At 37.0% G+C, this 15,934-nt stretch overlaps 1 long non-coding RNA gene across 1 annotated transcript; it reads left to right on the forward strand.

Annotated features, from left to right (window-relative positions):
• The first annotated feature begins 5,548 nt into the window (after positions 1–5,548).
• On the forward strand, positions 5,549–8,238 carry LOC141541448 (uncharacterized). Its single transcript, XR_012481808.1, has 3 exons — positions 5,549–5,660; positions 6,423–6,534; positions 7,597–8,238. It is a non-coding gene; the product is annotated as an uncharacterized LOC141541448 (long non-coding RNA).
• The last annotated feature ends 7,696 nt before the right edge of the window (positions 8,239–15,934 follow it).

A 15,934-nucleotide genomic window follows, 5' to 3' on the forward strand; every position in this document is an offset into this window, starting at 1 on the left:
CCAGGCCCAATCCTACTTCTCTTTCTCATGCTTTTTGCTATATAAGCTGCACCCCAAGAGCAATAAACTGAGACCTTGACAAGAATCTGCTTGGTCTCGCTCTTTCTTTCTTGCCCGTTTCTCTTTGAGACTGGATTCCCCTCAACCCCCGAATAACTGAGTCCCGCTGGACAGGACAGGTCCTTTATTGAGTTCCATTCAATCTTTCCCAACATAAACCCCAGACTCTCAACACTCTCCAGGAAATGAAAATTCTTGTAGTGAGGGCTGAGGCTAGCTTCCAATCAACCAAGCTAATTCCAGGGCTTGACACTTACTGTTGCAGCAGAGCTAGCCTGGAACTATTTAAATTTCACAAGAGCCAAATCTCCATCTTGGTATTTCTCTTTTGATCTTCTCTAGTTGTCTCAGGAAGACCACTGTTCTGCCCCAACTCTTGTTTATTTTCAGTACTCTATATTCCAACTGAGCCACTATTTGGTTTTATTTGTTGGAGATATTTGATGAGCTTGGAATTTTTTTTTTAACCTACTCCATCTTTTCCCAAGAATTCTCTGTCTAGGGCATTTTTAAGAAGTGAAATTATTGATAGCTTTGATTCCTTCTCCTGAAAAGTGCAGGCCCATATCTTTTGACAATTTATCAACTAAGGAATGGCTTTTATTTTTATAAATTTGATTCAGCCATATAGAAAATGGAGAAATTATATCTTTATCACAAAAATTTGATTCTCTCTAGAGCATTTTTAAGAAATGTGATTATTGATAGCTTTGATTTCTTCTCCTGAAAAGTGCAGACCCATATGCTTTGACAATTTATCAACCAAGGAATGGCTTTTATTTTTATAAATTTAATTTAGTTACACATATATTTGAGAAATTGTATCTTTATCACAAAAAATTTGATGTGAAATTTCCTGCGGTTTTTTCCTTTCCTTCTAATTTATCTACATTAGGTTTTGTTTTTGTTTTTTTTGTTTGTTTGTTTTGTTTTGTTTTCGTTATAGTTGTTGTTTTGCAAAACCTTTAAAATTTTATGTAATCCAACTATCCAATTTTATTTCCTGTGACTCTCCCTATCTCATTGCTTGGTATTAAATTCTTCCTTTATCCATAGATCTGACAGATAACATTTTCCCATGATTCCTTAATTTATTAATGATATCATGCTTTTTGTCTAAATCTTTTGTCCATTTTGATCTTGTTTGGGTAAACACAATAAGATATTGATCTATTTCTTCTATCTGTCTAATTGTATTCCAGTTTTCTCCACAATTCAAAAGGTGAATTCTTATTCCCAAAGCTTGGATCTTTGACATATATGAAACACTAGGTTGCTAGGATCATTTACTACCATTTATTGTGTATCTAATCTTTCCATTGATTAACTATTTTATTTCTTAGCCAGTGCCCAATTATTTTCATGATTACCACTGTGTAGCATAGTTTCAAATCTCATACTGTTAACCCTCTTTTTATAACATTTTACCCAATGATTCTCTTGATATTCTTTACCTTTTGTTCTTACAGATGAATTTTGTTATGATTTTTTAACTCAATAAAACGATTGGTATTGAATTGAATTGAATAAGTAAATTAGCTTAGGTACAATTGTCATTTTTATTATATTGGCTCAGCCTGCCTCTTGAACAATTAATATTTATCCAATTGTTCAGATCTGCCTTTATTTGCATGAAAAATATTTTATAATTTTTGTCCAAGTAGACCCTGGGTTTGTGTTGGCTGATAGATTCCCAAGTATTTTATAGTATCTGCAGTTATGTTAAGTAGAATTTTTCTTTCTCACTCTTTCTGCTGAGTTTTTTTATATATACATATATGTGTGTGTGTGTGTGTGTGTGTGTGTGTATATATATATATATATATATATATATATATATATATATATATATATATAATTATTATTATTATTTTTCCTGAGGCTGGGGTTAAGTGAGTTGCCCAGGGTCACACAGCTAGAAAGTGTTAAGTGTCTGAGACCAGATTTGAACTTGGGTCCTCCTGAATTCAGGGCTGGTGCTCTATCTACTGCACCACCTAGCTGCCCCTAGATATGGTTATTTAAGTTATACAGAATCATTTATTTTATTTTCTCTTCTATTAATCTGTAAACATTTAGCAATTTCACTTAGATTGTCTTTTTTACCGCCATACAATTAGGCAAAATAATTCCTAATAATTGTTATAATTTCTTAGGTGGCACATTAAACCTTTTCATTTTTGAGACTGGCACTTTGGCTTCCTCCTTTATCTTATTTAATCAAATTAACCAATGGTTTATCTATCTTATTGATTTCATAAAACTAGCTTCTAGTTTTATTAATTAATTTGTTTAACTTTTAATTTTCTTAACCTATCCTTGGATTTTTAGGATTGCTGTTTTCGTGCTTAATTAGAGATTCTGCATTCACTCTTTTTCTAAGGTGTGTGTATTTTTAAAAGATCTACATGCCCAATTCATTTATCTGCTTTTTCTGTCTTTTATTAATATGAAAATCTAGAGATATAAATTTTCCACATGTACTGTTTTGTCTTCATTCCCTAAATTTTGGTATGTTGTCTAATTTTTGTCATGCTCTTTAACAAAACTGTTGATTATTTCTTTGATTCTTTTCTTTATCCAATCATTCTTTAATATTAGACTATTTAGTTTCTAACTAATTTTTAATTTATTTTTCACAGCCCTATGTTGAATGTAATTTTTATTCCATTATGGTCTGAAAAAGATGCATTTAATGTTTCTGATCTTCTGCATTTGCTTGTGGGGTTTTTAATACTTTAATAATGGTAGATTTCTGTGATGGTAGAATGTACAGGTGAGAAAAGGTTATATTCCTTTATATTCCTATTCAATCTTCTCCAGTAGTCTATCATCTCTAATTTTTATAAAATTTTATTTATTCCTTTAATATTTTTATGATTAGATTTATTAAGCTTTTAGAGGAAAAGTTGAAGTTGGCCACTAGTATAGTATACTTTTCCACCTGTAATTCATTAAATTTTTCCTTTTAAAAATTTAAATGAAGGGGCAGCTAGGTGGCACAGTGGATATAGTATCAGCACTAAAGTCAAGAGGACTTGAGTTCAAATATTACCTCAGACAATTAATACTGCTTAGCTGTGTGACCCTGGGCAAGTCATTTAACCCCAATTGCCTCAGAAAAAATAATTTAAGTGCTATGTCATTCAGTGCATATGTGTTTAGCATTAATATTGTTTCATTTTCTATGATGACTTTTAGTAAAATATAGTTTCCTTGCTAATTTATTTTATTTACATCTATTTTTGCTTGGCTTTAAAATAATGATGGCTATCCCTATCTTTCCCTAATCTTTTATTTCAGCTGAAATATAATAGATTCTACTCCTCTCCTTCCCTTATTTTAATTCTGTATATGTCTTTCTATTTCAAGCATGTTTTTAGTAAGCAACATATTGTTGGATTCTGGTTTGTAATCCATATTTCCATTATAGCAACTGCTTCTCTTTGCCTAAAAGGAAGTAGTTTCTGTGTCAGTGTAGTCCATTCCAGGCCAAATCATTCATTTTAGCCCATAACTGAATGGAACTTTATTCCAAAGAAATTCTTCCCTTCTTAGACTTCTTTTAGTCATCATTTAGATTTTTTGTCCTTTCCCACAGACTAATGTCAAGTTTCTTTCTTGATGACCCCTGACCTGGGGCCATAGTGTCATAAATTTAGCAATATACATGTCTTGAAGAGATTATGGAATCCAACCCTTGAACTTTTCTTTTTGGCTCAAACTTATGATTTCAATATTACAGGAAACTCCCCATGAGGAAATTCCCTCACAGATATAGATTGGCACTTGCTCTGCAACTTAGTCTTAGAGAGTTGCCCAGGGCACTAAATGGTTAAGTAGCTTGATGAACTGGTATGTGTAAGAGTTGGGACATAAACCTAAATTTTCTTGATTCTGAGACCAGTTCTCACCCTTAAATTAAAGACTAAAGGCTAAAGAAACTGAAGTCCAGAAAAGTCACGTCACCTATACAATGTTATTTAAAGAGTAAGTTGGCAGTGTTGAGAGTCAAATACCCATGTCAGATGACCCCCTGGTCTTCCCACAATGACTCTAGAATCAAAGCATCCTGCTTCCCCAAAAGAACTCAGCATCTTCGGCCTTAGATGCATGTAAACTGTTTCAGGTCAGGGAACTGGGACATGGTTTTATTCCCTCTAGTGTCCAGGCCAGAGATCTGCACACAGTGAGTCATCCTAAAGCACCTGTGCCTGTACTTGATATCTTTATTGGGAAGAAAGATACTAAAAGGAATAGATTTCCCAAGTATGTACAAAGAAGGAGACAAAGCTATAAATCTTTAGGGCAAAGGGTCAATGATGAGAGAGAACCTACAATATTGTCTTCCCCACTCTGCTACACAATGTGGGCATATGTGTGGATGGTGATACACATGGTAAGAAATATACACACATGCACACATACTGCTGTTCATACTGATCATCTTCCCAAATCTGTGTCCCTGCCTAAAATATATTTGTCTTTTCTTTTCTTACTGCCCTTATAGAAATCAACTAAAGGATCATTTCCTGCTTGACACTTTTTCTGATCCTTCTAATTGTTACTGCTTTCCCTCATTACTTTATTATATATATATATATATATATATATATATATATATATATATATATATATATAGTAGAATATGTATATTAGGTACACATCTCCTACAAAAGTCTAAAGATCCTGGTCAGAGTCTGTCTCATTTTTATTATTATATTTTCAGCAACCAGAGCAGTGACTGGCACATAGTAGGTGTTAAAATAAATACTTGTAGATTTGTTTTATTCAGTGTTTCATATACTGAGGTGTCATATTTTTAGAATGAATTGGCAACCACATACAGAGTATAGAAGAGACCACTAGAATATTCCAGAAGTCCAGTTGCTAGTTGCCAGTGCCTTCTTATCACCCCAAATTGCCTTATATCCATTTTGTATATGTTTTGTTTATGTTTAATGGAACTATTCTGCCTCTTCCAATAGGATGAAAGCTCTATAAAGGCAGGGATTGTTTAATCTTTGTGTACATTCAACTTCTACCAAAGTGTGTGACTCAGAGTATTCAATGTTAATAAATCGATTGAAAACCTGAGCTCTATTTTTAGTAGGAAGAAGAAAAGAGAGAATGAAGAGAGGAAAGGGAGAAAGATGGAGAAGAGGAAAAAAGCACTTTTCTCAGATAGTCACTGCTTCCCACTGCCCCTTGCCCCCACATGTTGTTCCCACCACACCCATTTATCTTTACTCAGTATCTATACACCACACATCTATATAAGATCTTTATCTGTCCTCTGCTGAGGGTAAGTTTTCCCCAGAGCCATAGTCTTCTCGAAGGGAAAAGGAGTTTTCCATGTGGTCATTGCATCATAAATAACTTTCTTCTTGTGAGTCCCCCCACCTCTGCAGGGATGGGCAGGGAAAACCCCAATTGTTGGGTATAAATATTCTAGACCTGGGGAGATGGGGATACAGAAGAACTTGAAGGCACATCATCCTAAGAAGCCTCAGTTCACTCCAAGATGCAGCACACCCCTGTGGTCATGCTATGCCTTCTGCTTATAACACTGGGGCCCCAAGATTGCTTCACCAGTAGTTGTAAGTATGAAGCTGATTACTTAAGTTTTTCTTGCCCCTATGCCATTCCTTAGAGAAACAGAGCAGATCCCATGTGTTGGAGACTTCCCCATAATCCTCAGGCAAAATTTCCCTCTAAAGAGAGGCAAATCAGAGAGAAGAGGGGACTTCTCAACTTGGTTTAGGGTATATTGGGGGTAATGATTTATGGCAAACATCAAGTAGAAGGAATCACCTGCTAGAAAGTAGGGGACTTTTTGTCTCTTTCTCCCTCTAAACTGATGGATTTAGAATTAAAGCTAGAAAGAAGAGTCTTCAGGATTATTAGTCCAACTCCATTTTATCTCAGAGATCCCAGAGAGATTTGGTGAATTGCAGGATTTTGAAGTGATAGAAGGTCCCTTACAGGGTTAAAACTCATATCTCCTCATTGTCTTTCCATGGCTCCTTGCAGTATCACTTTATTGTTAGTATAGGTGGGTGATAAGAATTCGTTTTAGCAGGGTAGGCAAGTCCTTGAAGAGCCCTGGGGTTCTGAACCTCTTCTCTCATATATGGAACATGTAGGTGATTTTCCTCTAGATACTTTCTTTTCTTTTTTTCAACTTGCTTCTGATTAAGGAGGCTGATAGCTTACATAGCTGCCCCTGTAGCCCTACTCCAGCAATCCTCAAGCAGGGCATAATCTGGGAGATATCTGCATCATGGCAATGTAATTGGTGAGGTGAGCAAGCTCCTTGACAAGAGGCAAGGTACAGACTGTCTTCTGGGGTTTTCTTACAGTGATAGATTCAAAGCCCACCTGCTGCTTTGCCTTCCTGAAGAAGAAACTTCCACTCCAACTCATCAAAGGCTACGGTTTCACCAGCCCCTCCTGCTCCTACAAGGCTGTGATGTAAGTTTCTTGTCCCAGACATGGTTCTACACTGATGGGGGCTCTATAAATCACTCCATGAGAAATGAAACTGTCCATTGAATAATGACAATAAGGAGAATCTCAGAGAGTAGAAACATATTTTAGCTGTTTAGGCACTAATGGGTGCTCTTGTTTTAGAATCAGTCCCTCTGATCTGGGGCTTAGTTGAATCAGAGCTTTAGATTAAGCACTGCAGGGAGGGAATTGAACCTCCAGTTCCCTGTTCTGAAACATTTACATACAGGACTCTCTGAAGTGCAGAGGAGCCAGGAGAGTTACTAAGGAGTTTTGTGAGAGAGGAGGATGCTTTAGTTTTCTGAATAGTCTCTTCAAAGTACCCAGAAATCAGATGATGTGAAACAGGAAGTGTGGTTCAGTGGGAGCATTAGCTCAGGAGTCAGAGGATCTGAAATTAACTTTTACTGCTGATGCTTGCCTTCTCTGTGATCTGATAAAATGGCAAGTTATTCCCTGGGCTTCATTTTCTCCTCTGTAAAATAAAGGGGCAGTAGTGGGATAGATGGACTAGTCCTAGAGCAGTAAAGGCCTAAATCATGTAGGTGACATGAAGAAAGAAACCTATAGTATGATGAGAAGAAGAATCAAAATGTCTGGGAGGGATGGTGGTGGTTGTGATGAAATGATGGAAGGGAAGATTTATGGGTCATTAGGTTCTGGAAAGAAATAAGACTTTGCCCCAAGTATGGAAGACATGAATGGGACTGATAATAATTTATCCATCCTCTGTTATTCTAATGGGCAAGACAGTCCTTTCACTCAGAGCCCAGGATCCTCCAGAATATATTGCATGGTTGGGCAGGAACAGGTTACCATACTGGCTATCAGTCTGTAAAGAAGCTATAAGAGGCTGAATCCATTTATGGGTGAGTTGGGGAGAAATGGGAAGGAGAGGGTCTAGGAAGCAGATTTAGGGAGGTGATAAAGAAAACTGAGTTTCCTGTTTTGTTGTTGGAGAATTAATTCTGCCTCCTATCTATCCTATCCACCTTCTAACAATGGTTTTTGAACTTTCTCTCACAGGTTTACTCTGAAGAAGGGAAAAATATACTGTGCCCATCTTGAAGACAAATGGGTTAAGGATTATGTAAATAAAATGAACAATACTGGCTCAACTTAAAGTCAAAATTGAGGCCCACCAATACTAGAAGACCATCCTGATTCCAGCAGTTGTGATTGTACCTATCCTTCCTTTGGATATATTGTATATTTAATTGTCTGTGTCTATGTTGTGCCCCCAGTTAGAATGTAAACTCCTAGAAGACAACGAAGGTTTCCCACTCCCCCCATCCTTTTTGTCTTATATCTGCAGTACCAATCGCACTGTCTGACACATCAGGGAATTGACAAATGTTTGTTGAACTGGATTGAAAGTGGATTTCCAACAAAGAATGAAAGTTGTCTGGGGAACCGCGGGCCCTGTTTATCCACTAGTCCCTGACTGACAATTTTGTTAGGCTCTGAAGCTTGAACTAGGTCTCAATAAGCTATTATTATGTCTTATTTATTGATAGGTCTAAAACCTTTGATTTTTGTAACCTGTTTATTACTTGGACTCTGCTTGGAAATGGAAGTGTAGCCTTGTTGGACTCAAATTGAGTGTCATAAGTCAACATAGGTCTATTTGACTTGGAATGAACATAACATCTAAATTATAACAAATAAACAGTTTAACTCCAACTCCTCTGTCTTTTGTGAATCCCTTTGGTTCCTAGGAAGGGTAATTATTAGATTTTTCTGGTTTAAGCCATAGATAGAAAAACCCACGTTTTCAGATAGGTACCTAACTCAGATGGGCCAAATGGGGATTGCCTGGGATATGAAGTAAAAGTGCAATCTTCTTTATACTTCAAGGATAAAAAACTGGAGACAATATCATTACTCACTCTTCTAGACTGACTGGAGATTCTATCCCTACCAATTCAGTCTTGCCAACTTCTGTGGCAAACACAGACAACATGAGATCAGAGAATTAGAACTTTAGATCTGGAAAAGAACATGGTAAATTTGAGACAAATAATTTCATTTCCCTGGTAATCTTAATTTCCTCACTTGTCAAAGAAGGGGTTTAGGCTAAATTGCCCCATCCCCGGGTCCCTTTCAGCCTTTGTAGGGTTACGATAATTCCAGGGTCCTTCTTTATACCTTCCTTTCCCCCTAGGAATGACTGATGTATCAAGAGCACACCCCCAAGATACTGTTCAGTGTCTTTTGCAAGAATATAAAGAAAAGAGGTTGAGATATCTTTTATCAGCTTTTCATTTGATTCATGTCAAGTTGAGTTATTTCGATACAGTACCTGGGTTATGCCTCACATATCTAGTTGACAGGTTCAAAGCATTTTGTGGGTTAGGACATACTTAAAATAATAATTCATAAATCCCTGCCAATTCCCTTCCTTCCTTTTTCTTTTTCTTCCTTCCTTCCTTCCTTCCTTCCTTGCTTCCTTCCTTCCTTCCTCCCTCCCTCCCTCCCTCCTTCCCTCCTTCCTTCCCTCCCTTCCTTCCTTCCTTCCTTCCTCCCTCCCTCCCTCCCTCCCTTCCTTCCTTCCCTCCCTTCCTTCCTTCCTTCCTTCCTTCCTTCCTTCCTTCCTTCCTTCCTTCCTTCCTTGCTTTCTGTCTTTCTTTTTTTCCTAGTAAGTCAGAAGACATACTAATTCAAAGCAATATTAATCAAATAGCATAGTACATAAAGAAGCAAGAATATATTCTCTTACTTTCTTATGGTGGGAGAAAATCACTCTTCTACAGGTAACCATACTAGTTTGGACAGTATGCATGCCAAGGCTACATGTGACTTGGGAACAAACCTAAAATACATGTTCCTCAGAAACATAGAGAAAACACTCACTTGGGGACATATGTAGATGGGGTTCCAAAGGGTTGGTTTAACTCAATACTACAACCCTACTGATGCTTTGTGGTTATTTCACTAAGTTGCCCTTTTTTTCTATGGGGCATGCAATCTCTGCCCTCCTCTGAGTTTTGACTCCCTAGTTTCTCTTGCATTGTCTCCTTGGTCTTGTGTTCTTTGACCACCCTCTCTGCTACCATCTGATAGACTTTGATTATTTGGTCTCTACAGGTCTATCTTTTGCTCTTTGCTACCATCTACTGGACTGCAGTATCTAGAAAAAAACCTCTCTGTGGCAAAGAATAGCTACAACTCCCAGCCAAGCAGCCCATATAAATCATCTGAATATTCACTTTAAGATAAAATCTTTTCTTTCAGCTGCTTTTCTCCTCATCCTTGGATCTTAGGCCCAACTCCTATTAACTATGGCCAGTTGGGATTGGAAAATACTTTCTAATTTCTGTCAAATTTTTGGCTGTGAAAGGAAAATGCTTTTCATGGACTCCTTCCTCCTAACTGCCTTTCCACAAAATTCATAGGTTTTTAGGGGCCTGGGTGTCGGGGCTCATCTTGTTACTAGGATTTTCTTTGAATGGCATTCCAGCGAACCCTAAATAAAGCATTCAGAGCCTTTCACTTCTGCAACTGGGCTACTTTTCTTCATTTATTATACATATGATTGTCTACTTGTAAAGATTGTTGAGGTTTGTATATATAAAATTTCCCACAAGAATATTTTCTCTCATCTCTTTCAAGAAGTAACCGAGAAATGCATTGAGGAAATATAAAACAGTGCAAAGAGCATAATTTGGATTCAAATGCTCTAACTTTGAATCCTAGCTCTGCCCCTTAGCACTTGGAGAGAAAAACAATTACCCTCTCTGGATATGTTTCCTCACCTGTGAGAAGGTTGGAATAGATCTCAGCTTCAGATCTATGAGTCAATAATTCTGTGTCTCAATGATACAGAAGTAGAATATTTGAAAAATTTTCATTTACTTGAAAGGTTTCCTGATTGTCTGAAAATGAGCCCAAGATTAGATGAATGAACTGATTTGGAGAGCCCTGTATAAACAAATCCCCAGAGTAGCCAGATTATTTTCCAGGACAGAAGATGCCATTGTTAGCTGGACTCAGAAGACAAGTAGAGGGCCAGTCTAGATGGTGGAGTTGCGAAAGAATCCAGTCATTCTGGAGAGCAATCTGGAATTATGCCCAAAAAGTTATCAAACTGTGCATACCCTTTGACCCAGCAGCGCTACTACTGGGATTATATCCCAAAGAAATACTAAAGAGCGGAAAGAGACATATATGTGCCAAAATGTTTGTGGCAGCTCTTTTTGTTGTAGCTAGAAACTGGAAGATGAATGGATGTCCATCAGTTGGAGAATGGTTGGATAAATTATGATATATGAAGGTTATGGAATATTATTGCTCTGTAAGAAATGACCAGCAGGAGGAATACAGAGAGGCTTGGAGAGACTTACATCAACTGATGCTGAGTGAAATGAGCAGAACCAGAAGATCACTGTACACTTCAACAACAATACTGTATGAGGATGTATTCTGATGGAAGTGGAAATCTTCAACATAAAGAAGAGCCAACTCACTTCCAGTTGATCAATGATGGACAGAAATAACTACACCCAGAGAAGTAACACTGGGAAGTGAATGTAAAGTGAATGGATAGGCAGAGACAGGCCTTTGAAACTAGTCAAGATTAGGTTACAAAGCTTTGGTGCTAATGAGATTAAAATAAAGTATTCACAGCATAGCATTTTTTGAGATGTACAATTTCTTTTCTCTTATAATTATTCAAGTAAATAGATAATCTTCTGGGTAAGGGCGTTCCCTTCAACAAGGAACATAATAATATAGGTGTGCCTTCTCATTCTGTACAGTTCTTATCTCTGCCTTTTTCTAAGTTCATCACAGGTTATCCACTAGATATTTCATCATTCTCTCCTGACACCAAAAGGAACCGGCAGAACCCACAATCTGCTCATTTGTTGAGCCATTAGAGGTAGGCCCTTGAGGACTGGGACTTTTTTTGCCTGAATCTCTTGTATTTAGCATAATCTGTACCATTTAATAAATATTTGCTGGTAGGTGGGTTGATCCCTTGTTATTGTCATGTTAACAATCCATTTTCTTTTTCCAGTCATTACATTTCTTGATGCATTTATTCACTCTTCCTTTATTGTGAATCCTAGAATTTCAATCTTGTGGTACAGATTGTATGAAACAAAGGACTTAAAGGGAAAGATATAAGTGAGTGAGACCTAGGTAACAAGAAACAGTGACAATGATTTAGTCAATCAATGAAAAAGCATTTTCATGATGTGTCAAGCACCAAGCTTAACATTGGGGATACAAAGACAAAAGTGAAACATTCCTTCTATAGACTTCTATATCATTGAAGCACAGAATTATAGACTCATAGATCTGAGACTGGAAGTGACTCAGAAACCATCTATTCCAACCATCTCAAAGGTGAGGAAATATATCCATAGAGGGTAATTGATTTCCTCTAAGTCTCTCAGGTGCTAAGTGGCAGAACTAGGATTCAGTTAGGTCATTTGAATCCAAATTATGCTCTTTCCACTGTTGAACATTTACTCCATGAATTTCTTTGTTATTTCTTGGAAGAGATGAAAGGACATTACATTCTTATGTAGGGGAGAGAACATTTATCTTATATATGATTAGAGAGAAAATATATGGCTTTTTAGTGAGGGAATGCTCTAGCAATTGGGTGGTGATGTAGGCGAGCACTAAGAAAAGCTTTATGAAGAAAATGACTTGATTCTTCAAGAAAAATAAGTATTTTAAGAGGTAGAAATTAGGAGGGAACATACACCAGTCATGTGAATGGGAGATTGAGTATGGTGTGTGAGGAATAGCAAGTATGTTGGATCAAAGAGTTCTGTCTAGAAGAGAAGTAATGATGTACAAGAAGGCTCAAAAGATAGGAGGGTGCTCAGTTGTGAACTGAGTTTATATTTGATCCTAGAGTGAATGGGGAGTCACTGGAGTTTATTGAGTAGGAGAGGGTAGCATAATAGGGCATGCTTGTAGAAAATCACTTTGGCAGATCGGTGGAGATTGGAGTGTTTTAGAGAAAGGTTTCAGGTGGGGAGACTTAATTTGTAGATCTGGAGAGGCCCAAGCAAGAAATGGTTAAGTATTAAATTAATGTGGCTGTGTAAGTGGAGAGAAAGGGACAGTTTTGAGCAGTTTTCAAGATTACTTTCTCTGCATATGTTTTCTCACCTGTAAGAGGATTAGAATAGATGACTTCTTAACAATTTATTTATTAGTCATGTGGAATGAAAGGGAGGAGTTGAGAATGATGTTGTTTTGAATCTGGATGATTGGAAAGGCATGGTAATAATATAATAATAGGTAATATTAAGGGAATTTGGAAGACAACCAAGTTTTTTAGGAAAGGCAAGAATTTTTATTTTAGAAATTTTGAGTTTGAGATGTCTCCAAGACACCCATTTGAAATGTACAAAGGACAGCTGCTAATGTTGAACTGAACTGAGGAGAGAGATCAGGGCCAGACATAGGGGATAGTAATTGAATTCTTAAGAACTGATAATAATAGGAGAAAGGAGTTAGACAATTAGAATTTGGCTGCAGCTTTTTTCTGAATTAAAGATCCAAGTTTCCTCAGGGATGAGGCAGTTCCAGGAGACCAGAATCCTTAGAAAGAAGTTCACTTGTATAGCAAGTTTAGAAAGTGGTGGGAATGGCTTTTTCCTGAGAGCAGAAAAGATGGTGAAAGTAAAGTAAAAAAAGAAGTAAACTTTCTAGAAGTTCACCTATCATAACATGGATCTAGATCAGCTAATGAATGGGCATGTCTCTTGCAATAACACAGTGCTTATCGGCAACCATTCCAATAGGGTCTTCAAATCAAACAGCATTCCTTTCTGAAGTGCCTGAGGAGGGCCAAGAAGGAGACACCTCTCCCACTATGGAAAAGCCTGAAGTGTAGAGATACATCTTACTACATGATCATCCTGCCAGAGATCTTGGGAAGGAAGGTGGGCATTGATAATGGTAAGACTTTCAGTCATATAGAAGGTTAAGCCCAAAATTACTGGACATACCAGATCCTGATAATAAAAACAAGAAGGTTCTTAGTGAAAAAATAAAATAAAATCATGGGGAATGGAACCATTATGATGAATTAGAGGCAGTACCAGATTAAGTCTCTCAACATTTCCCTATAAACAACTTTAAATAATTCCTCAAAAAGTATTTTGGAGCACCAACAAAAGATCAAGGTAAAACATTTTTCCAGATTAAGAAAACTTAGGAATTTTCCAGGAGAAGTCTGAAACGTCAGAGTGGAGGCTGTCTGGAGTATGACCATGTAGTGGAAGCAACTGTGGTCACAATAGCAGTAGCAGCAGCAGCTTTGGGAGCTCTTGGAATGGAGACATCAAGAAAGTCAAGCAACTGGTCAGAAAAAAAACACCACAAAGTACCTGTTGTTAGCACCGGGTATAATGTAGTTCTGGGTAAAATTCCAGACTGAATAGGAAGCTGATAGTCAGATACAAGGAATCAGGGGCCTGGTCATAAGGCCAAAACCAAGCAGAGCATTAGTGCTTGCCAGCATATGAGCAAGATCCCTTCCTGGATAAAGACCAGAGCATAGGCCAGGAGAGCAATGATGACACTTCTTGGATCATACCTACGTGAAAGCACAAGGAGTTTACAGATCCTCTGAAAAGAGAAGCACAAAACAAACAAACAAAAAACCCTAAACTTAGAATAGTGCCCCTCCCTCCAACCCTAGAAGCAAAGGCTAATTTTAACATAAAATTAAAAGTCAAGAAATAGGCTAGAAAAATGAACAAAGAATAAAAAAAGAACCAGATCACTAAAAGCTACTGTGATGACAAGGAAGCTCAAGACCCAAACTTTTTTTTTTTTTAATTTTATAATTATAACATTTTTTGACAGTACATATGCATAGGACATTTTTTACAACATTATCCCTTGTACTCCCTTCTGTTCCGAATTTTTCCCCTCCTTCCCTCCACCCCTTCCCCTAGATGGCAGGCATTCCCATACATATTAAATACGTTATAGTATATCCTAGGTACAATATATATGTGCAGAACCAAATTTTGTTGTGGTTGTTGTTGCAAAGGAAGAATTGGATTTGGAAGGTAAAAATAACCTGGGGAGAAAAACAAAAAATGCAAACAGTTTACACTCATTTCCCAGTGTTCCTTCTCTGGGTGTAGCTGATTCTGTCCATCATTGATCAATTGGAATTGGATTAGCTCTTCTCTATGTTGAAGAAATCCACTTCCATCAGCATACATCCTCATATAGTATCATTGTTGAAGTGTATAATGATCTCCTAGTTCTGCTCGTTTCACTCAGCATCAGTTGATGTAAGTCTCTCCAAGCCTCTCTGTATTCATCCTGTTGGTCATTTCTTACAGAACAATAATATTCCATAACATTCATATACCATAATTTACCCAACCATTCTCCAATTGATGGGCATCCATTCATCTTCCAGTTTCTAGCCACCACAAAAAGGGCTGCCACAAACAGCACATACAGGTCCCTTTCCCTTCTTTAGTATTTCCTTGGGATATAAGCCCAGTAGCAGCACTGCTGGGTCAAAGGGTATGCACACTTTGATAATTTTTTGGGCATAATTCCAGATTGCTCTCCAGAATAGTTGGATTCTTTCATAACTCCACCAACAATGCATCAGTGTCCCACATCCCCTCCAACATTCATCATTATTTGTTCCTGTCATCTTAGCCAATCTGACAGGTGTGTAGTGGTATCTCAGAGTTGTTTTAATTAGCATTTCTCTGATCAGTAGTGATTTGGAACACTTTCATATGAGTGGAAATAGTTTCAATTTCATCATCTGAGAATTGTCTGTTCATATCCTTTGACCATTTATCAGTTGGAGAATGGCTTGACTTCTTATAAATTAGAGTCAATTCTCTGTATATTTTGGAGATGAGGCCTTTATCAGAACTTTTAACTGTAAAAATGTTTTCCCAATTTGTTACTTCCCTTCTAATCTTGTTTGCATTAAGTTTTGTTTGTACAAAAGCTTTTTAATTTGATGTAATCAAAATTTTCTATTTTGTGATCAAAAATGATCTCTAGTTCTCCTTTAAGATCCAAACTTTAAAGATACTGATGTCAAAACAAAGGCAAACAAAGTCTCAAAGGGAAAAAAAAAAGTTAATTGAACATGAGCCAAAGAAGAATTCCTAGAAGAGTTCAAAAAGGATTTTAAAAAATCCAACATTTTATCATTGGAAAAAATAGGAATAGAAAGAATCCAGCCATTCTGGAGAGCAATTTGGAACTATGCCCAAAAAGTTATCAAACTGTGCATACCCTTTGACCCAGCTACTATTCAATATTGTATTAGAAATATAATATATAATACAACATATATAACATGCATATAATAAGAAATGCAATATTACAATAAGAGAAGAAAAAG

The sequence above is a fragment of the Sminthopsis crassicaudata genome, chromosome 4, assembly GCF_048593235.1.
Source record: "Sminthopsis crassicaudata isolate SCR6 chromosome 4, ASM4859323v1, whole genome shotgun sequence".
Lineage (NCBI taxonomy): Eukaryota > Metazoa > Chordata > Mammalia > Dasyuromorphia > Dasyuridae > Sminthopsis > Sminthopsis crassicaudata.